General features: G+C 41.0%; 1 protein-coding gene across 19 annotated transcripts in view; it reads left to right on the forward strand.

Moving 5' to 3' along the window:
* GULP1 (GULP PTB domain containing engulfment adaptor 1) overlaps positions 1 to 24,507 on the forward strand; it is a 331,420-nt gene that overhangs the window by 54,528 nt on the left and 252,385 nt on the right. Inside the window, exon 2 of one of the 19 annotated variants that reach the window (XM_065561955.1) lies at positions 10,291 to 10,407. The exons of the other annotated variants lie outside the window; for them this stretch is intronic. The gene's annotated coding sequence lies outside the window, so the exon portion shown is untranslated. The remainder of the gene's footprint in view (positions 1 to 10,290; positions 10,408 to 24,507) is intronic. 19 annotated transcript variants of the gene reach the window in all.

Below are 24,507 nucleotides of genomic sequence, written 5' to 3' on the forward strand. Positions count from 1 at the left end.
CATCCAGAAAAGACACAGATAAAGGGAAAGCAACCAGGAAAAATGGGGCTCGTCTCACACCCTTATTGAGAAGGTACCTACCACTTGCTAAATGGAGGATGGCTGTAGGAGCTTGCTAGAGGAAAGGTTGGGAAAAGAGGTATTCAGAAAAGATGTGGAAAATGAGGAGAAGTATTAACATATGTATTCTGTACTGTTGACAAATTGTTTATTTTGTTGTTTTATCTACTTCAGTTGTAAGAAAGATCTTTGGGATAGGTACTCTCTGCTATTGTGTGTGTGTGTGTGTGTACAGTGCCTAGTGCAATAGAGTTCAATCTCTGATTGGGGCCTCTTATCACTTATGATTTAGGCACTACCAGAATGTGATGGATTCTAAGGTTGCTGCTATTTAAGCGTGGAAAAGATTTATTGCTTTTTTTTATTTCAGATGTGAACATTGATGTGCTTACTAGTGCCTTTCCCACAGCCAGGCTGGACTTCTATTTTGTTCTGGAGAGGGCCTACACCTTAAGATCACCTGGAAAATTATATACAGTGGAGAATGTAGCTGCTGGTTCATTAAACAGGATTTTCTGTAGGAGTACTCTATCCCTGTACTCCATTATCTGCTCTGGCTACTGGTTTATACTGAGTGAAATTTCAAATGTTGTTGTTACCTTCTAAAGCCCTACATATTTAGGGAATTGCGTATCTTAGAGATCCCTTTCCCCCAGTGTGGCTCTGTGGCAGGCAGCTGAGGTACTGAATAGCAATAGGTTTAATGAAAACTGGCTTAAATGAGAATAGAAATAGCGTGTTCTTGGGGGAGGGTGAATGGCAGGATATCTGCAGCTATTTAATTTGTTAATGTGCCCTCTTATGCTAGAGCTCAGGTTTGATGAATGTTGGGGAACATTCCAAGGCCTATCTTTTTCCAGATTCTTTTGAGAGAAAGAGTTGGATGTTGAATGAAGTTTTGGAATTAATGCCTGGCAGCATCCTTTGTGGTATAATGCTAATTTGTGAAAGTATTTTTTTTCTAATGGTGTTTAAAGTATATTTAGAAAATACAAATAAAAACATGAATGCGTTAAAATAAACATGACCTTCTCGGATACCCAGGCCCAACCAGCAAGATTTTGTAAGTTGGTGACTCCCCAGTCGTGAGCTGTTATATTTTGATCATGGAAGTTGCCTAATAAGAGCCTATCTTGGTAAACTAGACCAGGCCTGTCTATTTTAAACAAAGGGTTGGTTGGTTGGTTGGTTTTTCCCCTTGTAGGTGAAGGAGTGTCACCTCAGGACCACTTTTGTGAGCTTCTGTTATCATAGGTCTTGCCCATTCTAGGAAAAAAAATGGTACCTGTTTTTCCCAGCAATGTGGCAGCTGTATTGTTACTGGGAAACAGCAACATTGCCTCAAAATGGATACAAAATCTCCTAGCATAAATATACCCTCAGGCCCTTACACTATATAGACCAGAGTTTTACTTGCAGTTCTAAAGAGTCTTAATGAGGTATGTTGTTGTTTCTCATCACAACAGCCCACCTTCATCATCTATGCCCATCCAAATAATAGTAATTTATCAAAAGCCCTGGGTATTTTATGTATCATTGTGGATAATGCCAGGGCTTTAACCTTTTTCTTATCTCCAGTTAATCATCAGTGCCGACTCTTCTCTGTTCAAGGACATACACCGGCAAACATGATGCTGGGGTAAACCATAATGGTATGTTAATGGCACTCCTTCTGCTTTTCTGGTGGGGGTAGAGGAGTTTGTTTCATCTTGCTGGTGGTTGCTCTGCACACTTGGACATGCTGATTTATGTTTTTATTTGTTCTTGTTCTACTTTCAGCCCCCATGAATTATCCCACTAGTTTTATTTTCTGCCACCCCACATCATGCTGCACTGTAGCACATGCTTAACAGGGTCTAATCTGATTCAAGATTAACCTCATTTAAACTTTCCTCTTATTACCATACTCTTAAGCTTCTGTACAATGGTTGTACTGTTCATAATTCAATCCATTCCTATACACCACCTTCCACTTAATTGGGACACACTTACATGGGATATCTTCCAGCGAACTGAATTAAACCCAATGACAATAGCAAGGACTGCTGCTTAACAAGGATGATAATTCTGTTTAATTAAGATACCTGCAGTTGATTAAGTGATACTTAAATAGGGATAAATAGTATTTGTGATGCTCTGGGTGATATTGATTTGTCTTCCTTTAAATGACCTTTACCAGTGCATTCTTCAAGTTCACTCCCATCAGGCTCACAGTATTGCACACTTGTCAGAAACTTCATGATGGTTTTTCTCTAGTTCAGTTGGGTTGCAGCTCACTGAGCTGTATTTTGGGGGGGTGTAACAGAGTTCACATCCCACCCCTCATCCTGGGACCCGCTTGCTGCCCCCAATAAGGCTCAGAGAGGCTTCAGGTTTGTGAAACACCCGTGTCTTTGTTTATATAAGATTCTCCCACCTCCAGTGTCAATCTATATACAAGTCTTGCAGGATTAGTCACCTCCTTTACAGGCAGAGGCAGCCTTTAGCTAGGAGGCCTCCAGTTCCCTCCCTGGCTGCCCCCCCACCTTCTGGCTCCCTCCCAGCCTTTATAGCTCTTGCCTTGTCAGGCCAGCAGGTGTTGCCAATCCTCAGGCCAGCATCAGCCCCAATCTGTTTCCTCTGATTGGAGCTGACTGGGCAGGGGCTAATTAGGTGCTTTTGCACCAGCACCCTGCTACAGGAGGGAAATAATGGGTGTACATGTGTTACTTTAATGAACCAGCAGGATTAATTTTAGTGAAGTAAAAAACTTGAGAACCTCTCGGATACCAAATGACTTGACTTCTCTTAAAGCCCATGATCCGCTCAGCATCTATATGGAGGGGAGACTGCACTCATGAAGGATGGAAGGGGACAGAGGAACTCACAGAGGTGCTCTCTGGGGCCAGTGGGAGCCAGGCAGCAGAGGAATCAAGGGGCATCTGTATGATCCTGAACAATGTGTTGGTTAAGGGAGTGGTTATTCCTGCACAGAAGACAATCAGGCCCAAGGCTAAGAACTTTGCTCCTTTGGGATGCTAGGCCATCCACTTGGGGTATGTTGAAAGTGAATCCATATGACTTCTATATAGTCCCAGACTCCCAGGTGCTACTGGTCAGATTTTGTATTTTGTTTGGCATTCTGAAAAATAATTAAACTATGAAAATATCCTTAACAACTGACAGTGCCTGGTTTATTACACATAATCATTAGAAAAAACAAGTTGCAAAACTGCAATAGAGCATTAACAAGCCCCTAAAAATGTGTTACTCCTTTCCCCCTAAACTTCTATGTAACACAAATTAATTTCACTCATGGTTTTGTATCTCATCTTTGCATGGCTTGCTGATACTTCTCATGTGTGAGTGTTATGAGCCCACCTTGAATTGAATTTATTGTATCTGTGAAAACTGCCTTTCATAAGATTCTATCAAGGGCAAAGTTTTGCTCTTGGCTATGCTGGTGTAAATCCACAATAACGCCATTGGAGTCAATGCTCACTTACACAGTAAGCTATTGCAGGCAGGAGCCTTCTTTTCCTTAAGTGGTTTAATGGGTGCTTACCACAGTGGGGTCCCTGGTTATTACCACAATACGAATAATGAACAGTGCTTATAATACTTGAGATTCACAGTGATACAACATGGTGGAATTTGACCTAGAGTGTTACACACATGAAAACATTGTGACCAGCAATGCCCTGAGCTGCACCTGTACATGTTGCAGGGCAGAAAAAGGCCTAAGAATCTAAATGGCTGTCGTGGCACAAATTTGTTGTAATGTACAGACTTATTAGCATTGCTTTCCATAAGTGACTTGTCCATTTATCTATCTGTCTGAATTACTTACAGCCCCCCATCACTGTACTATTTGAGCACCTCACAATCTTTAATATATTTTTATTTTTCAACTCTGCCTCCCTCCCCGACCCGTGAGGTAGGGTAGTGCTATTGTCCTCATTGTACAGATGGGGAACTGAGGCAGAGAGACTGGAGGCTAGATCCATAAAGGGAGTTAAGTACCCTAGTATTACTTTAGCTGGCCCAGAGATAGGTACCCCTTTGTGAGGCAAGGCTTAGGTTACGCCCATCTCCTCTGCATTTCCTGTTGCCTAGCTTAGGTGGCTCCCCCCTGAGCTTGCTGGCTTTTGTGAATCCTATTCTTAGGCACCTAACTAAATGTATAGGGAGCCTTAGTGCCAAATTCATGGCTATGGATTCCACTAGGTGATAGGGTGCCTTAACTCAGCATTGCCATGCGTCATGTGTAAGTAAGTCTCCTTTGCATATCTATTCCTAAATGATTTGCCCAAGGTCACATAGGAAGTCTGTGATTGAGTAGAGAACTGAACCTGGGTTTTCCAAGTCCTAAACTCGTGCTATGACTATGTATGCAGTGCCATAACAACTGGACCATGTAAATGTATATGCAGGAGACATTTGTGTATTTCTCTGAGCATTTAAATTGTTTCTCTGCATTTCCTGAGTACATGCAGCTAGTATACTGCTCTGTTATTAGCATGTTTAGATTTATGCTTCAATATCCAAAACAACTATGGAACTGCTCCTTTCTGACTAATAAAAGAATTTACTTTACTCCTATAATTGTTCAGACTTTTATCAAAATTATGCTTTATTTTCAAGTTGTATTTCATTTGACCACACTATTTATATTCACTGCAATATTATCAAAAATATGTCGCCATTGGTTCATTTGATCTCCATTTTACAATGCTATTTGTTCTATTTCTTCTGTGTAAATATTTCCACATGCACATATCTCTTGTCCTGGCTATGGAAACTTGAATTCTTTTCCTTCATACATCCATACAGACTGCATTCAGAATTTTGAACATAATGAATACTAATGTTATTGAGGCTGAATCATATTAACTAGCCTTGCAGTCATCTTATTAAAGGAGAATAAGCTATAGCAGTAGTATAAGCATATGAAAATAAGATCAATTGGCTGAGGTCAGTTAATCTCTGTTTTGGAGGTTCTAACTGGGGTGATTTAAGAAGTGTCATGGCCACAGAATTACAAGTTTGGAAAATCCAGGGATTGAGTTTAAAGCTCTATGAAAGCAGTGCTAGTCCAACAGATCTAAGTTTTGGTTTCCAACAGAGATTACTATAAGAGAAATTGTTGATAGGCCATTCTTTAGAGTCACATTGATGATGACTGTGTCCCCCAGTTGGGGGCAATTGCACCTTTATTTCCTCTCTGTGGTCCAGCAAGGGCACCCATTCTAGGCTCCTCGGCTGTTACCTCTTCTGGGCAGAGACCTGCACCTCTCTCCTTCCCCTTAGGAAGCATTGGGGCCCCCTCTAGTGCAGAAGTTTCTATCCATTTGCAAGATCAGAAAGAAGGCCCTGAGTCAGTTAAACTCAGATTATTTATCCCAAAATCCTTGCTTTGGCTGCTGGATCTCTGGAGAATCCAGTTTCAACTAGTACATGTGAGCCTCTCCAGGCAGTGATACCTTTCTGCAGGTGTCATAACCCAAGTGAATTTACCCAATCATCCCCCACTGTTTGTAGTTCCTGCAAAGCTGTGGTCACCCTCCCACATGGAATTATATATGCTAGAACCTCAGAATGGAACCTCAGAGAGCCACAAACTTCTCGGGAATGGAGGCTTTTCGTAACTCTGAACAAAACGTTATGGTGGTTCTTTCAGAAGTTTGCAACTGAACATTGACTTAATACAGCTTAGAAACTTTACTATGCAGAAGAAAAATGCTGCTTGTAACAATCTTAATTTAAATAAAATTAGCACAGAGACAGTTTCCTTACCTTGTCAAATCTTTTTTTAAACTTTCCCTTTATTTTTTCAATAGTTTACATTTAACACAGAACTGTACTGTATTTGCTTTTTGGGGGGTATGGGGGTCTCTGCTGTTGCCTGATTGTGTACTTCCAGTTCCAATTGAGGTGTATAGTTGACCAGTCAGTTCAGAACTCTGGTGTTCATAACTCTACGCTTCTGCTGTACAATCCCTGCCCTCAGTGATACATAAACTTAATACAGTAAAATCTCCCACAGATATTTCAGGAAATTGCCATATGTCACACTATGCTTTTGTATTGGCTGGCAGAGCAGGTGTGCTGTTAACTGATTAGTGACATTGTCTGTATGGATGGGATGGATGGATAAATGTATCAAAATAACAGTGTAGAATGTTACTTTTTAAAAAATAACTACATTAGTCCTGTAACATTGCACGTACTATGTGCCTGCTCTGCCAGTCCTGTGTTCGCTGGGGGGACAACAGTGCTGTCAACAGCTGCCATGCTGTTTTCAGACGACGGCATAAGTTGTCATACTGATTTTGTTTTGTTAACTGTAACCAGGATGCCATGGTAGCATGGAACGATATGGCTGTGTTTGTGTAATATATAGCATTAATCCTAAATGTAATATAAAGTACATATTATACAATAATTTCTCAGGGAGGAAAAATGGAGGCAATTGTATTTATATTGCCAGTCTCCAAAGGATTGAATAACTTACATGGTTAATAAAGGTTAAACAATTTTAGATTAGAAAAAGACTGAAGCACTTGTGTGAGCAATTTCAAAGGAACATTTTTAAGGCTACATTCCCCCTCCCCCCAGATTCTTATTTTCTCTTAGGATGTCCTGAATCCAATATTATTTTGTATACAAAAAATTTGCAAAATGTTTTCCATAACATGATTTCTACTCCCACTTATTCAGTTTGACTCTCCAATTTCATAAATAAGGTATCAGTATAATCTTCCCTTTTGGACCTTTAAGGGAAGAGAGAAATATAGGTACTAAAAAACTGGAGAAAGAGATACAACACTTGTCTAAATACATTTTATTCACAAGCAGATGGAGGAAGCGAGATAGGACTGATATAGATGAGAGGTATATGCATTGTGGGGGGAATGAACTCTGAAGTGTGACTAGAAGAAATTTTGAACTAGAATTTTAAAATGGACAGGCTGAATAAAACGACAGGGTACCTTATCAGTCCTCTGAATAGTGCATTCACTGAATCCTTGATAGGAGAGGCAGAGAAGATCATTTGTACCATCCTGTGTTATTCCTGCACTAGCAAGGCCCTCTGAAGCAGATGAGATAAGCCACTGTATCCAGAACCATGCTGGTCCTGGTTTCTGAGCCTATTCTCCACCCTAGTTCCATGACTGGCTTGGGGAGTAAGTGGTTGAGTACTTCATAGAAACATGAGCACAAGTGTGCTGCTGGCACAGTTCATGGATTCCCTCAGCACTTGCCTTTCTTGCAGTGAGACCCAGGTGCACAAATCTCTTCTGCCTACTACAGAACCTGCCTCCTTAGGTTTCAGCTGCACTTCCCCCACACCTTTTTATTTTTGGTGGCCCCAACAAGTCCAGAGGTTCTCTTCATGAACCTCCTCCCTGCATTGCTACTTATAAGTTGAGGAGCAGGAAGACTGGCCATGGGGAGTTTCTTTCTGACTGTAGGGCCATTTTCCTTGGCCCCACACATACACACATCAGTCCAGAATTCTTCTGGATGGTATTCATTGACTCTTGATGCCTTCTCAGAGAAATGGGTGTTACCTTTTGGAAGTGGTGTGCCAAGTCCTCATTTATTCACTCTAATTTAAGGTTTTGCGTGCCAGTAATAGACCTTCTAAAAAGTTAAAATGTATTACTCTTAGTCTATAATATATAAATAAACTATTGTTGTATGTAAAATAAATAAGGTATTTAAAAATTTTAAGAAGCTTCATTTAAAATGCAGAGTCCCCTGGACTGGTGGCCAGGACCCAGGCAGTGTGAGTGCCACTGAAAATCAGCTCACATGCCACCTTCAGCACTCGTGCCATAGGTTGCCTACCCCTGTGCTAGAGCATATCCAGCCGGAAGACATCCATTCCTTATATAAAGACATCCCCTAGACAAGCTGTTCTGGGGGTTAATTACTTCAGTGCTGAACCTGTGTGCTTTAATTCTAGCCTGAATTTGTCTTGTCTCAGCTTCCATCAATAGGATCTCATTACACCTTTTCTGCTATATTAGAGACCTACCCCGTGCAGCAGTTTCCACACAGGTCAAGGAGTGGAAGGAACATATCTTGGATCCAGTTCTTCCCTTCTTCTGTGTCCCCTCCTTCAGCTCTGCTTGCTGAAATGGAGATTCCCTCCCCTTCCACCCTCCCTGCCCAAAGTTAGTCAACACACTTCCTCTATGACAAGAGAACATCAGTCTGGATTTTTGTGACTATTTAAATGCACTCAGGAAGGGGTGAGGAGGAATACTTGCCAAGTTTCAGTAAAACACAGAACCAACCTTGAAACTAGTGATCCTCTAGGAATGCTACATAACACATGATATCCTTAAAATTCCTTATGGATTTCCTGAAATGCAGAACCTTTGCTTCCTTATGGCATGTAAAGAAGGCTCAGAAAAGTGAGTTTTTTCTTTTCCTCATCCTCCCAAAAATCTTTTCTTTTGTTTTTTATGTCTTAGAGTCAGCTCTGGTCTAGCCTAGAAGACTCTTGGTTGAGTGAAGAACTAGAAAGTGACTACCTCCCAAAAGCCAAGAGAGTGAAAGCTAAGCAACTGAGAGAAGGGATTTGTATTCTGACTACTTAAAACTCCTTCCCCTCCTGCACCTGTTCAACATCATTGACAAATTAACAGTGTGAAGAAAGGAGAAGCTGTATTAAAGATTTAGCATAAGTCTCCTGCCCCTTCAAATAAGATGTGAGAGCTAAAAATATACATCCTCAGACTTCAAGCAAAGTCAGCGAATACCAGAGCTGATATATCTAAGCCCCTCTCCCAACTCCTTTCCTACCACCACCACCAAAAAACCCATAGGGGGGAGTTTTGGTTTGTTGTTTAAAAAAAAGGGGGGGGGGGAGGAGAGGGAGGGTTTGATCTCTTTTAAACCAAAGTCACAAGCCCAATTTAAAAATCTTTTGCAGGTTGCCTTTAAGCAGGAATTTGTAACAGGTGATTAAACCCCTTGTAGAAATAAGGGAGCTTTAGAGACCACATGAATATTAAAACTTATGTTATTTTAAAACAATGAACCAAACCTTCATAGAACAGTTTTCAAAAAGTATATTTATTTAAACATTTGGATGAGCCCGAGAGCAAAGTCTCAGTCCTTTCAACCCTAAAGCACATGAGTAACTTTACTCACATGAGTAGTCCTATTGAGCTCTGTGGGACTATAGATGCTTAAGGCCATAACTGCTGTCTGAGAGCGTCCCAAAAATGGCTGTCCGACATTTAGGAAATACTTCAGCAACTGTAACATCTATTTTGATAAATCTGCAAAACAATTAAAGTGCATGCAGTCATGAAAACTGATGAAATATGTGCAGTACTGTGTGTTTTGTTTATTAGAATAATGACCCGCATTGAGACTGAGGAAAATAAAGACTGGAAAACAATTTTGGAATTCAGTGGAGACTGTCACAATTAAGCTTACAGACAAGGTGAGTAAGGTAATATCTTGTATTGGACCAACTTCTGTTGGTGAGAAAGTTGAGCTTTTGAGCCACAGAGACTTCTTCAACTTGGAACATCACAGCTGAATACTGCATGGTGTAACTTTCCCAGATCTGAAGAAGTCATCTCTGTGGCTCAAATGTTTGTCTCTCTCACCAGAACAAGTTGATCCAATACATGGTGTTCCCTCATCCGCCGGGTATCTCTAATATCCTGAGACTGACATGGCTAAACTACACTGCATACAACAATTAAGTTTGTCATTCATAGGAATCACATCAATTTACTCACACAATCGGTACACCACAAAATTTTGAATACATCTGTGACAGAAGAGACAAAACCAAATTGAAATTAAGAGTACACAGTGGTAAGAAATTACCAGTAATTGAGGTATTAGCTATATTGTGTATATAAAGTCAGAGGGCCTACTTCTCCACTGTCTTGTACCCAGTGTAGTCATTTACACCTGTGAAAGATAGGTGTAAATCACTTCCAGTCTGTTCTCGTGCATTCTGTCACAAAGGGTTGAGTTAGTACAGAATCAGGCCCTGGGAAATCAGATACTTTTATTTATTTTGGCTCTGAAACTCAGCACATGTTTAGGGATTAAAATGTGTGAAGACATACAACTGGAATATATTGTGGCGGTCTTGTGAGATCCAAATGAAAATATACTAGGAAAATACACAGACTGTTTGAAATCTATCATGCCAATGGCAAATTAAACTGTTTAAATGCTGAGATAGTCTCAATTATTTTTTCATCCCAGAAAATTCCATTTGCACTCAGGTTGAGTTTTGAAGGGAGCTACTTTAGGATGATAAAGTTATGAAGTCTCACAATCAACTGACTGGGCACATCCATTGGAAAGAAAAAAATCTTCTAGGTATGTCAGTGAATATACCTCGATACAAAGGAACATTATAAAGCTCTAACAGTCCCAATTGTGGAAAATGTCAGTAGTGGATTGGCTGGAGCAAAATGCTTTCCAGATTTTGGGTTCATCTGGTGGCTTTTGGCAAATATTTTGGGAGAAAAACATTCTGTGGAAACTACATTTAACCTGTCATTTATCACATTCTGTTTCTTGTGGTAGCTGTGAGTCATGTGTGCTTCAGGCTTCCTAGATACTACTTGATTATGATACCAAAATCCAATAATTGCCTTCATAGGGGTGTTTGTCAGCGATGAGGTGGAAAACACAAGTCATTGCTGGTATTTGTGTAAGGTAGAGTGGATAGAAATATAGATACAAATAATTACTTAAGGTGGCAAATAGTTTTGTTGTTTTTCGGTATATCCTGATTATGAAACTTGCATGTTTCAGAACCTGTGACAGGGAATATTTCAGTAGATAAGGAAGAGATGGGGGCCGTTTAACTAAGGAGAAGAAGAGCATCATTGCACACGGACTTGCCAGCCTACTGAGAACCAGGTTCAAAGGGGGCAGGTGACAAACACCCAGAGGTCACTTAAAAAAATCTTATCTTAACAAAGAGCTATTATTTTTATTGGGTGTGGGGAGAGAGGGAATGGAAAATTACAATAGGGTCATAGGCAACAAGAGGGATAACAATGGGGAAAATATGCTCAACATCTTAGATATCTATAAAAAAATGCAAGGAGTTTGGGGAATGAACAGGAAATGTTAGTACAGAAGCTAAATTATGACATAACTGGCATCACAGAGACTTGGTGGGATAAATATCCTGACTGGAATATTGGCATAGAGGGCTATGGCTTGTTCAGGAAGGGCAAGCAGGGGGAAAAGGGAAGAGTTGTTGCATTTTACATCAAGAATATCTATACTTGTTTTGGGGTCCACAAGGAGGTGAAAGGTAGACCAATTGCAGGTGTGTCTGGGTGAAGGTAAAAAACGGTGGCAATGTCATAGTAGCGGTCTGTTATAGACCATCAGATCAGAAGGGAGTGATGGATAGGGCAGGCATTTCTAGAACAAATAGAAATATCCAAGACCTGGTAGTAATGGGGCACTTTAACTACCCAGACACCTGTGTGGAAAATAATATGGTAAGACACAAAATGTTCAATAAGTTCTTGGAATGTACTGAGGACTACTTTTTGAATGTACTGAGGACTACTTAGAAGGTGGGACAGCCATTTTAGACTTGATTCTGACTAGGGAGGAATTGGTTGTGAAGGTTGAAGGTCATACAAAGAGGGTCTGATAAGAATGTCTTCTACAAATTGGGGCTCATCAGTTGAAAGCAACAAAAGAGGAGAGCGATCTGGGTATGCTGGTTAATCATAGGAGGACTATGAGCCACCAATATGATGTGAAAAAGGCTAACATGATCCTAGGATGTCAGATGAGGCATTTCCAGTAGAGAGAGAAGTATTAATACCATTGTAAAAGGCACTGGTAAGACCTCATTTGGGATACTGTGTACAGTGCTGGTCACCCATGTACAAGAAGGATTAAATTAACTTGAAACAGGTCAGAAAAAAGCTATTAGGATGATCAGGGGAAGGGAGGGCCTGTATTACAAGAGGAGACTGGAAGATGTTGGCTAATTTAGCGTAGCAAAGAGAAGGTTGATAGGAAATATGATTACTCTCTCTCTAAATATATCAAGGGGGTAAATACCAGGGAAGGAGAATAGCTATTTAAGCTAAAGAACAATGTTGGCACAAGAACAAATGGCTATAAACTGGCCATACACAAATTCAGGCTGGAAACTAGAAGGTTACTAATCACCAGAGGGGTATGATATTGGAACAGTCTCCCAGTAGAAATCATGTTTTAGTTAGTTTTAAAACAATTACTTTTAAGAGAGAATTGGACAAATTTATAAGTGCAATGGTATGGGATTGCTTGTGATGGGGGCAGGATTCAGCAGCCCTGGGAGTCATTCTTGATTTATATATTGTATTCCTAAAAGCTCATGCTTTAGGGCTTAAAGAGGTTACCTGCAAGGGTCAGGAAGGGATTTGCTCCCCTGTCCCATGTATTCCATTTTTGTTTTTGTTTTAAATTTGGTCACCTTCTTCTGAAGCATCAGAGATGGCCACGGCTAGAGAGAACACTAGACAGAAAGGGCTAGCGTTCTGAGGTAGCACCAAGCATTCTATGTCTCAGATGCTTGTGTGACAAAGTTCCTCCTCTATCGTGGTGGGTCCTCCGTGTATTGGCGGATTTTCTTGCCTCAGAGATTCACCGTGTGGGTTGGGGAACAGCCCAGAGACCTTCCCCTCTGGAAGAACCCACAGTCCAGGTCAATTGGGAGGTTTGGGGGGAACCCAGGCCTGGCCTGTACTCCGGGTTCCAGCCCAGGGCCCTGTGGACTGCAGCTGTCTATAGTGCCTCCGGTAACAGCTGCATGACAGCTACAACTCCCTGGGCTACTTCCCCATGGCCTCCTCCAAACACCTTCCTTATTCTCACCACAGGACCTTCCTCCTGGTGTCTGATAATGCTTGTGCTCCTCAGTCCTCCAGCAGCACAGCACAGCCTCTCCCTCTCAGCTCCTTGCACCTCTTGCTCCCAGCTCCTCACACTCACTCCACAAAGTGAAGTGAGCTCCTTTTAAAACCCAGGTGCCCTGATTAGCCTGCCTTAATTGATTCTAGCAGCTTCTTCTTAATTGGCTCCAGGTGTCCTAATTAGCCTGCCTGCCTTAACTGGTTCTAGCAGGTTCCTGATTACTCTAGTGCAGCCCCTGCTCTGGTCACTCAGGGAACAGAAAACTACTCATCCAGTGACCAGTATATTTGCCCTCTACCAGACTCCTGTACCCCACTGGTCTGGGTCTGTCACACTTGGCTCTCTGCTTCTTGCTCACATGCTCAGTTTCTAACTGATCGCCATATATGGGGTCAGGAAGGAATTTTCCTCCAGGTTAGACTGGCTGTGGTCTTGGGTTTATTCCCCTTCCTCTGAAGCATGGGGTGTGGGTCACTAGCTAGGATTATCTGGATATTTCTCACTTAGTCAATTTCCTGCTATTACAGGTACCTCAGGCACTAGTACACCTCAGTCCCTCCTATTCTGTGCCTGTGACACACAATAGTTTAGTCTTATGTGGGCTGTAATACCGTGATCTACTTTTGATTGTTGGATTAAGTGTATGGTGGGCTGGATGGTGTTGGTGGCCTCTGATATGCAGGAGATCAGACAAAATGATCTGGTGTTCCCTTCTGGCCTTACACTCCATGACAAAATAATAGGATAAGCGTGTAGGGGCAAATTCAGAAAGTCTAAGGCACAAAATGAGTTACATCTAGCAAGGGATATAAAAAGCAATAAGAAGAGGTTCTATAAATACATTAGGAGCAAGAAAACAACAAAGGAAAGTGTAGGCACTCTACTTAGCGGGGATGGAGAGCTAATAACAGAGCTCAGGGATGAGGTGTTTTTTTCACTAAAAAGGTAAATTGTGACCAGATACTTAACACAATATTCACAACAAGCAGAAAGGAACATAAGCAAAAATAGGGAAAACTACTTAAATAAGTTAGATGTATTTAAGTTGGCAAGGCCTGATGAAATTCACCCCAGGGTACTTAAGGTACTAGCTAGCAATCTCAGAACCATTAGTGATTATCTGTAAGAAGTCATGGAGAACAGATGAGGTCCCAGAGGACTGGAGAAGGGCACACACAGTACTGATCTTTACAAAGGGGAAGAAAGAGAATTATAGATTAGTCAGTCTAACTTTGATGTCTGGAAAGATACTGGAACAAATCATTAAACAATCAGTTTGTAAGTACTTAGAGTATAATAGGGTTATAAGAAATAGTCAACGTAGATTTGTCTAGAACAAATCATGCCAAACCAACCTAACTTCCTTCTTTGACAGGGTTATTGTCCCAGTGTATAAGGGTGAAGCTGTAGATGTGATAAATCTTGATTTTAGTAAGGCTTTTGACAGGAGTCCTACATGACATTCTCATAAGCGAAGTAGGAAGATATGGTGTAGATGAAATTACTATAAGGTGGGTGCAAAAGTGGTTGAAAGGACTGTACTTAATAGTTATCAGTGGTTTGCTGTTAAACTGGGGGTGTGAGTATCTAATGTCTAAGTCTGGTATTTGTCAATATTTTCATTAATGACTTGGATCATAGAATGAAGAGCATATTTATAAATTTGTGGATGCTATCAAGCTGGGTGGAGTTGCTAGTACTTTGAATTCTAATGCTGTCCTCCAAAACTACCTTGACAAATTGGTCTGAAATCAATGAGATGAAATTCAGTAAAGACAAGTGGAAAGTACTATACTTAGGAAGGAAAAATCAAATGCAAAACTACAAAATGGGGACTGGTCAGGCGGTAGTACTGCTGAAAAGGATCTGGTGGTTATAGTGCATCACAAATTGAATAAGAACCAACAGTATAATGGAGCTGCAAAAAAGACATATAATTTTGAGGTGCATTAACTGGAGGACAGGCAGGGCAGAAAAGGTAGGGGAGTTGCATTGTATGTAAGAGAACAGTATGACTGCTCAGAGCTCCAGTATGAAACTGCAGAAAAACCTGAGAATCTCTGGATTAAATTTAGATGTGTGAGCAACAAGGGTGTTGTCATGGTGGGAATCTGCTATAGACCACCAGACCAGGGGGATGAGGTGGACAAGGCTTTCTTCAGGCAACTAACAGAAGTACTAGATCACAGGCCCTGGTTCTCATGGGGGACTTCAATCACCCCAATATCTGCTGGGAGAGCAATACAGCAGTGCACAGACAATCCAGGAAATTCTTGGAAAGTGTAGGGCACAATTTCCTGGTGCAAGTGCTGAAGGAACCAATAAGGGGCAAAGCTCTTCTTGACTTGCTGGTCACAAACATGGAAGAATTAGTAGGGGAAGCAAAAGTGGATGGGAACCTGGAAGGTAGTGACCATGAGATGGTCGAGTTCAGGATCCTGACACAAGGAAGACAGTAGAGCAGCAGAATATGGACCCTGGACTTCAGAAAAGCAGATTGACTCCCTCAGGGAATTGATGGGCAGGATCCCCTGGAAGAATAACATGAGGGGGAAAGGAGTCCAGGAGAGCTAGCTGTATTTTAAAGAATCCTTATTGAGGTTGCAGGAACAAACCATCCCGATGTGTAGAAAGAATAGTAAATATGGCAGCAACCAGCTTGACTTAACAGTGAAATCCTTGCTGATCTTAAACACAAAGAAGAAGCTTACAAGAAGTGGAAGATTGGACAAATGATCAGGCCGGAGTATAAAAATGTTGCTCAGGCATGCAGAAGTGAAATCAGGAAGGCCAAATCACACTTGGAGTTGCAGCTAGCAAGGGATGTTAAGAGTAACAAGAGGGGTTTCTACAGGTATGTTAGCAACAAGAAGAAGGTCAAGGAAAGTGTGGGCCCCTTACTGAATGGAAGAGGCAGTCTAGTGAGAGAGGATGTGGAAAAAGGTAATGTACTTTAATGCTTTTTTTGCCTCTGTCTTCACGAACAAGGTCAGCTCCCAGACTGCTGGACTGGGCAGCATAGTATGGGGAGGAGGTGACCTGCCCTCTGTGGAGAAAGAAGTGGTTCAGGACTATTTAGAAAAGCTGGATGAGCACGAGTCCATGGGGCTGGATGCGCTGCATCCGAGGGTGCTAAAGGAATTGACGGATATGATTGAAGAGCTATTGGCTATTATCTTTGAAAACTCATGGTGTTTGGGGGAGGTTGCGGATGACTGGAAAAAGGCTAACGTAGTGCCCATCTTTAAAAAAAGGGAAGAAGGCAGATCCGGGGAACTACAAGCCAGTCAGCCTCACCTCGGTCCCTGGAAAAATCATGGAGCAGGTCCTCAAGGAATCAATTTTGAAGCACTTAAAGGAGAGGAAAGTGATCAGGAACAGTCAGCATGGATTCATCAAGGGCAAGTCATGCCTGACTAACCTAATTGCCATCTATGATGAGATAACTGGCTCTGTGGATGAGGGGAAAGCAGTGGATGTGTTATTCCTTGACTTTAGCAAAGTTTTTGATACCGTCTCCCACAGTATTCTTGCCAGCAAGTTAAAGAAGTATGGGCTGGATGAATGGACTATAAGATGGATAGAAAGTTGGCTAGATCATCGGGCTCAGTGGGTAGTGATCAATGGCTCCATGTCTAGTTGGCAGCCGGTATCAAGTGGAGTGTCCTGGGGCCGGTTTTGTTGAATACAGGCTTTGGAGCTGTGCTCCGGCTCCGCTCCAGCTCCAGGCAAAAACCTGCAGCTCCACGGCTCAGGAGCTGCTCCGTGCTCCAGCTCCGCTCTCCAGCTCCTGGCTCTGCTCCAAAGTCCTAGTTGAATATCTTCATTAATGATCTGGAGGATGGTGTGGATTGCACCCTCAGCAAGTTTGCAGATGACACTAACTGGGAGGAGTGGTAGATACGCTTGAAGGTAGGGATAGGATACAGAGGGACCTAGACAAATTAGGGGATTGGGCCAAAAGAAATCTGATAAGGTTCAACAAGGACAAGTGCAGAGTCCTGCACTTAGGATGGAAGAATCCCATGCACTGCTACAGACTAGGGACTGAGTGACTAGGCAGCAGTTCTACAGAAAAGGACCTAGGGGTAACAGAGGACGAGAAGCTGGATATGAGTCAACCGTGTGCCCTTGTTGCCAAGAAGGCTAACGGCATTTTGGGCTGTATAAGTAGGAGCATTGCCCTCTATTCGGCATTGGTGAGGCCTTATCTCGAGTACTGTGTCCAGTTTTGGACCCCACACCAAAAGAAGGATATGGAAAAATTGGAAAGAGGCAGGTGGAGGGCAACAAAATGATTAGGGGGCTGGAGCACATGACTTATGAGGAGAGGCTGAGGGAACTGGGCTTATTTAGTCTGCAGAAGAGAAGAATGAGGGGAGATTTGATAGCTGCTTTCAACTACCTGAAAGGGGGTTCCAAAGAGGATGGATCTAGACCGTTTTCAGTGGGTAGAGTTCCGAAGAAGTTGAGTTCCTGTGAGGAATAAAATATAGTTAAGAGGCTGATTGTGTGTAGTTAAAGTTATATTATGGATTTTTTTTTGTTGTGTGTGGGGGGATCTGCACTTTTCTAAACTGGCCTAGCATTGGGTTAGTCCAAGGCACTTTCCTCTAACTCCCCTAATCCCTGGGTATTAGGCCATGATATGTATAGACTAAAATTGTAGGTTGATCCTGTCATTAGCTTCTATCTACAGGCCCAAACTGAGTCTACTTGTGACTATGCACCAAGTCTGCTATTGGGCTTATCACTCAACTTAATAGGCAGCAGGTTTAAAACAAAGAAAAGGAAGTATCTCTTCACACAATGCACTGTCAACCAGTGGAACTCTTTGCCAGAGTATGTTGTGAAGGCCAAGACTATAACAGGGTTAAAAAAAAGAACTAGGTAAATTCATGGAGAATAGGTCCATCAATGGCTATTAGCCAGGATGGGCAGGGATGATGTCGCTAGCCTCTGTTTTCCAGAAGCTGGAAGGGAACAGGGGATGGATCACTTGATGATTACCTGTTCTGTTCATTCCCTCTGGGGCACCTGGCACTGGTCACTGTTGGAAGACAGAATACTGGTCTAGATGGACCTTTGGGCTGACCCAGTATGGCTTTTCTTATGTTCTTAACCCTGAGCCCAGGCTATGATTGGGGCCACTGTGTTTTTTTTTCTTTGTGATTTGAACACATTTGGTATGGATGTGCTGAAATGCAATAAACCCACAAAGTCCTTTTTAGGGTAACTTTTCAGAGTAGATTCATGTTAATATAGTGAGCCTTGGAATTTGATTCAGTGTACAGTTTTTTCTGTCTCTTTCAGTGGAAGTTTTGTCATTGTTTTCAGTGGGAGCAGAACATCTCCTTGCATATGTTCTCTGATTCTCCTAATGGCATACTCACTTTAACAAGTGTCGATAAACCAAATACTGGATCTTAAAGAACAGAAAGCTTGTTCTAACAAACTATATGCAGTTTACTAAGAACTGTCTCTGTACACTTCTGGGACATGGAATTGTATTAAGGTATATTTTTTCTCTCCTTGAACTCCGCCAAAATAATATAAAAGATTTTTTTTTATATCTCCTACCTCCTCCTCCAAGTGGTGAATGCACATTATGTTCTATTGTACTCATAATTTTGATTGACTACATCCTGTATCTTTTTTTCTTTCACACTTTGTAATCACAAGATTAAAGTCTTTAAATAAAAAACTCATTTTTGCTTTTATGCTTGTCTCATTTCAGGCTTCTCTGAGAAATCTTGGTAAAGCCATTAACAACAAAAAAGGAGGGTAGTTGCCAATTGACTTCAAACTTCTGATGTTTCTGATATATTACAGTCCACACACTGCTCATTTATTTTCCTCTAAGATCCATTGTTTTGAGTGGGTTTGCTTTTTCATTGGTAAAAATGAAAAGTATCTAAATCTCTTAAGGTCAAAATAGGTTAGACTGGATGACCCTTGCAGAGCCTTCAAACCCTATGATTCTAAAATAGAAAGAGCTGCAGGAGCATTTTACTTTCCATTTGCTTGTACCATAAGAGTTTCTATTGCATTAACAACCATTCTGTTTACTTTTTGTCACGAAAGCTCTTATGTATCTTAAACTTACTATACCATACAAAATTTAATCAGTAGTTCTAGGCCCCAATTAACCCGATGTATGCGATGCTTCATTGGGACTACTCACAGTATGTAAAGTTAAACACGTGCCTGAATGTGTGTAAAATTGGGGCCCTATATTCATGTAGGGTAGATTGTTTTATAGGAGATTAAATTAGGATGACAAAACTGGTTTATGTTTAAAATGGGATTGCTGTTTATACTGACTATGAAGCCTGCATCAGTGATATATTGACTTCTGGTAAGGGTGAGTACGCACATTAGTATTCTTAGCATTATTGTTTTATTGGTTAATTTATTGGTGAGCATAAACTTGCACTGTAGAGCTGTAGGTGCATAACTTTGAAGGCCAGAAGGTACCATTGTGATCTTCTAGTCTGACCTTCTGCATAACAGTCCACAGGACTTTCCTGAATTAATTTCTGCTTCAGGTTCAACAGCTGTAATTGAACTAGAACATATCTTTCAGAAAAATGTCCAGTCTTGATTTAAAAATTTTCAGTGATGGAGAATCAATCACAGCTCTTGATAAGTTGTTTCAGTAGTTAATTACCCTCAAATGATTCTGCCCAAAAGGACCTTTTGCAATTGACATTTATTACTGGTTGGATAGAGAATGTGTCTCTATTTGAGTGCAAAGGAAACTGGAGGAAAGCTATTACAGTGAGTCTTGGCTGCTGAGTTTAAACCTACTGTTTAAAAACATGGGTCTGCTCTGAAAAGTGACTATAAAAATGGCATTGTGGGGTTCCATGCTTATTTTATTTAATTTCCCTTAACAAATATGTTGAGTTTATAAATAAAAATATTTCTTTAAACAGTCATCCCTGCAAGCCCAAGCTGTGTTCTGAAAGGGAACCTAGGTTCATGATTTCTCTTATGTCTTTAGTAAATGTTCTGATGGTTAAATGTATGTCCTTGTTACACCTGTGCAACCGGGACTGTTGTCCGTGGGATTTCACAGGTGTGACTGATTGAATGATAATGCTCAAGAAGGAATAGAATCAAGTTCTTACCGCCTAAGTTGTACTGGGTTTGCAGTGCTAATAGAAGTAACTAGTCTGTTTATCATAAAAGTAAGTACAGTAACTCCTCACCTAACATTGTCCTGGTTAACGTTGTTTTGTTGTTACATTGCTGATCATTTAGAGAACATGCTCGTTTAAAGTTGCGCAATGCTCCCTTATAATGTTGTTTGGCAGCAGCCTACTTTGTCCACTGCTTGCAGAAGGAGCAGCCCATTGAAGCTAGCTGGTGAGGGCTTGGAACCAGGGTGGGCCAGCAGCCCCCCCATCAGCTCCCTTAAGTTCCCTGTGCAGCAGCCGCCCAGCAGGCTATCAATTGCCGGGCAGTTCAGCTGTCCCTCCCCCCCACTGCCATGTGCTGCTCCTGCCCTCTGCCTTGGAGCTACTCCCCACAGCACAAAAGGAAAGAATAAGGAGACAAATCTATAATAAATGTCAAGTTAACAGATTATTTAAATATAATCTGTTATAATCTGAGGGATAGCTCAGTGGTTTGAGCATTGGCCTGCTAAACCCAGGGTTGTGAGCTCAATCCTTGAGGGGGCCACTTGGGGATCAGGGGCAAAATCAGTACTTGGTCCTGCTAGTGAAGGCAGGGGGCTGGACTCGATGACCTTTCAAGGTCCCTTCCAGTTCTAGGAGATGGGATAATGTTAAGCGAGGAGTTACTGTAAATGGAAGTAGGGATCTCTTGAATGAAGTAGTGGCATATTTATACAGGAGAAGGAGGATATCTTTATAAGGGCTAAGGCTATTGTTGAATTCTGCATTAAATCTCTGCAACAGGAAAGCTTTCAGGAGAAATGTGGTAATAGCATGGCACAAGGGCTGTCAATTAATCCTAGTTAACTCATGCGATTAACCCCAAAAAAGTAATTGTGATTAAAAAAATTAGTCGCGATTAATCACAGATTGAATCGCACTGTTAACCAAAGAATACGAATTGAAATTTATTAAATATTTTGGATGTTTTATTACAATTTCATATATTTTGTATTCTCTATCATAATTGAAATAAAAAAGTGTACAAAAACAAAACAATGTAAAACTTCAGAGCCTACAAGTCCACTCAGTCCTCCTTCTTGTTCAGCCAATTGCTAAGACAAACAAGTTTGTTTACATTTACAGGAGATAATGCTGCTCTCTTCTTAGAATCATGGAAGATTAGGGTTGGAAGAAATCTCAGGTGGTCATCTAGTCCAAACCCCTGCTCAAAGTAGAACCAATCCCAACTAAATCATTTCATCCAGGCCTTTGTCAAGCCGACACTTTAAAACCTCTAAGGATGGAGATTCTGCCACCTCCCTAGGTAACCCATTCCAGTGCTTCACCACCCTCCTAGTGAAATAGTTTTTCCTAATATCCAACCTAGACCTCCCCCACTGCAACTTGAGATCATTGCTCCTTGTTCTGTCATCTGCCACCACTGAGAACAGCCTAGCTCCATCCTCTTTGGAACCCCCCTTCAGGTAGTTGAAGTCTGCTATCAAATCCCCCCTCTCTTCTCTTCTGCAGACTAAATAAGCCCAGTTCCCTCAGCTCTCCTCATAAATCATGTACCCCAGCCCTCTAATGATTTTCGTTGCTCTCTGCTGGACTGTCTCCAATTTTTCCACATCCTTTCTGTAGTGGGGGCCCCAAAACTGGATGCAGTACTCCAGATGTGGCTTCACCAGTGCCGAATAGAGGGGAATAATCACTTCCCTCGATCTGCTCACAACACTCCTAAGTTTTTAGCCGGCATTGCAAGGTATTTATGTGCCAGATACGATAAACATTTGTTTGCCCCTTGGTGCTTCAGCCACCATTCCAGAGGACATGCTTCTGTGCTGATGACGCTTGTTTAAAAAAAAAAATGTGTTAATTAAATTTGTGACTGAACTCCTTGGGGGAAAAGTGTATGTCCCCTGCTGTGTTTCACCTGTATTCTGCCATATATTTCCTGTTATAGCAGTCTCTGATGATGACCCAGCATATGTTGTTCATTTTAAGAACACTTTCACTGCAGATTTGACAAAACGCAAAGAAGGTACCAATGTGAGATTTCTAAAGATAGTTACAGCAGTCGACCCAAGATTTAAGAATCTCAAGTGCCTTCCAAAATCTGATGGGGACTGGGTGTGGAGCATGCTTTCAGAAGTCTTAAAAGAGCAACACTCCAATGCCGAAACTACAGAACCCAAACCACCAAATAAAGAAAATGAACATGTGTCTGTCCACAGTGCTTTGGATTGTTATCGAATAGAACCTGTCATCAGCATGGACGCTTGTCTTCTGGAAGGGTGGTTGAAGCATGAAGGGACATATGAATCTTTAGCACATCTTGTGATGCCAGCTATGACAGTGCCATGTGAATGTCTGCTCTCACTTTCGGGTGACATTGTAAACAAGAAGCGGGCAGCATTATTTCTTGCAAATGTAAACAAACTTGTTTGTCTAAGCGACTGGCTGAACAAGAACTAGGACTGGGTGGAATTGCAGGCTCTAAAACTTTACATTGTTTTATTTTTGAATGCAGCTTATTTTGTACATAATTCTACATTTGTAAGTTCAACTTTCATGATAAAGAGATTGCACTATAGTATTTGTATTAAGTGAATTGCAAAATACTATTTCTTTTGTTTTCTTACATGCAAATACTTGTAATCAAAAATAAATATAAAGTGAGTATTGTACAATTTGTATTCTGTGTTCTAATTGAAATCAATCTATTTGAAAAAGTAGAAAACATCCAAAAATATTTAAATAAATGGTATTCTATTGTTGTTTAACAGTGTGATTAATCACAATTATTTTTTTTTAATCACTTGACATCCATACATGACACAGGTATTCAAGAGTAGTGAAGAATGAGCAAAGTTGCACAAAATAAAATCACAAATTCTAAAGCAATTTCTATTAGGTATCAAATTCTATTTGCCTTGCTCACCTGAATGATCTCATTGGAACCACTGAATATTTTGAGATTTCCAGAAAGAGGTACCTAAAACATCCCTCTAGAAACTTTCAGAAGTAGATTTACTGTGTGAAATTAAGTTACAAGAAACTAAGAACCACGGAATCATTGACTTGCAGAGCTAAGACAAAGTTAGGATTTGTTTTACAAAGAAACTAACAGAAAACTTTAATTATCTTTATCTTTTGAGTTGGGAATGAAGAATGTTTGGTGACAGCTTATTATAAATGCCCCATAATCATTAATTTATTTGTTAATCAATACAAAGATGCCTGTTGCTTTTAGGGCCTTTTTTTTTTTTTTTGGCTATTCACTTAGATTTTGCATATCTTGTATTCAGGGCCACCCGGGGGGGCAAGTGGGGCAATTTGCCCCAGGCCCCACAGGGGCCCCCACGAGAATATAGTATTCTATAGTATTGCAACTTTTTTTATGGAAGGGGCCCCTGAAATTGCTTTGCCCCAGGCCCCCTGAATCCTCTGGGCGGCCCTGCTTGTATTAGAGCTGGTTGGGGTGGGATGGAATTTTTACAAAAGAATTCCAAATTCCCCCCTCACCTCCATTTTTAACTGAATACTTTTGGTGAAATTGCCTGACTAACTTTTTAGGATAGGGCCGCTTTATTTTCACCCCTAAATTTCAAAGTCTTGACAAACATTCTCTACTATGAAATCTGATATTTGAAAATAGAGCAGAACTCACCATCAAATCAGACCTATTCTTCCAGGATGTGAAGATAATGGGATACACTGGGTATGTCTACACTGTCCCCCCCAAAAAAGCTGTGTTCTTAAATGGGCTTAAAATAGCAGCGAATACATGACAAAGTAAAGGACTAGAGTCCTACATTTTCCAAAATGGATTCTTAAGGTGCCCTATTTCAATTTTTTTGGCGCCAATGAACCATTCATATTACTGTTTAACAGATTAAAAAAAGATTAATACCTAGATCTGTGCATTAGGTGTAAAATCCCTATCCCAGCTGAGGTCAGTGGGAGTTTTGCCTTTGATTTCACTGGGGGTCGTGATTGACCTGCTCAAATTTTCTCTTTTTTTCTTCTTTCCTACAAAAAGTGAACAAAAACGTGTTAGAAAAATTCTGCTTTCGCCCCAGAGCTAAGCTCACCTCATTTTGGAATTGATATTCCATTCCCTGGGGATATCACAGCAGGGTCCAAACTTAGCATATGATGGAAACTCAATTGTACCCTTAACTAGAGAGAGGTTTCTGCCACTCCATTCATTAAAGCAAAGTCACCAAACATTTTTAGCCTGGGTTTCACTTGGCACTATTTGCTAAACACATGCTTTTTACCCATGACAACAATTGTGCTGTGACTTCCCCCCCCCCATCTTTATTACAGAACTGTTAAGAAACTTGTTTGAGACTATGAATGATAAAATTAAATCTATTAGTGGAAACTCGTGGGAAAGATTACTGTA

The sequence above is a fragment of the Chrysemys picta genome, chromosome 11 (genome assembly GCF_011386835.1).
Source record: "Chrysemys picta bellii isolate R12L10 chromosome 11, ASM1138683v2, whole genome shotgun sequence".
Classification (NCBI taxonomy): Eukaryota; Metazoa; Chordata; order Testudines; family Emydidae; genus Chrysemys; species Chrysemys picta.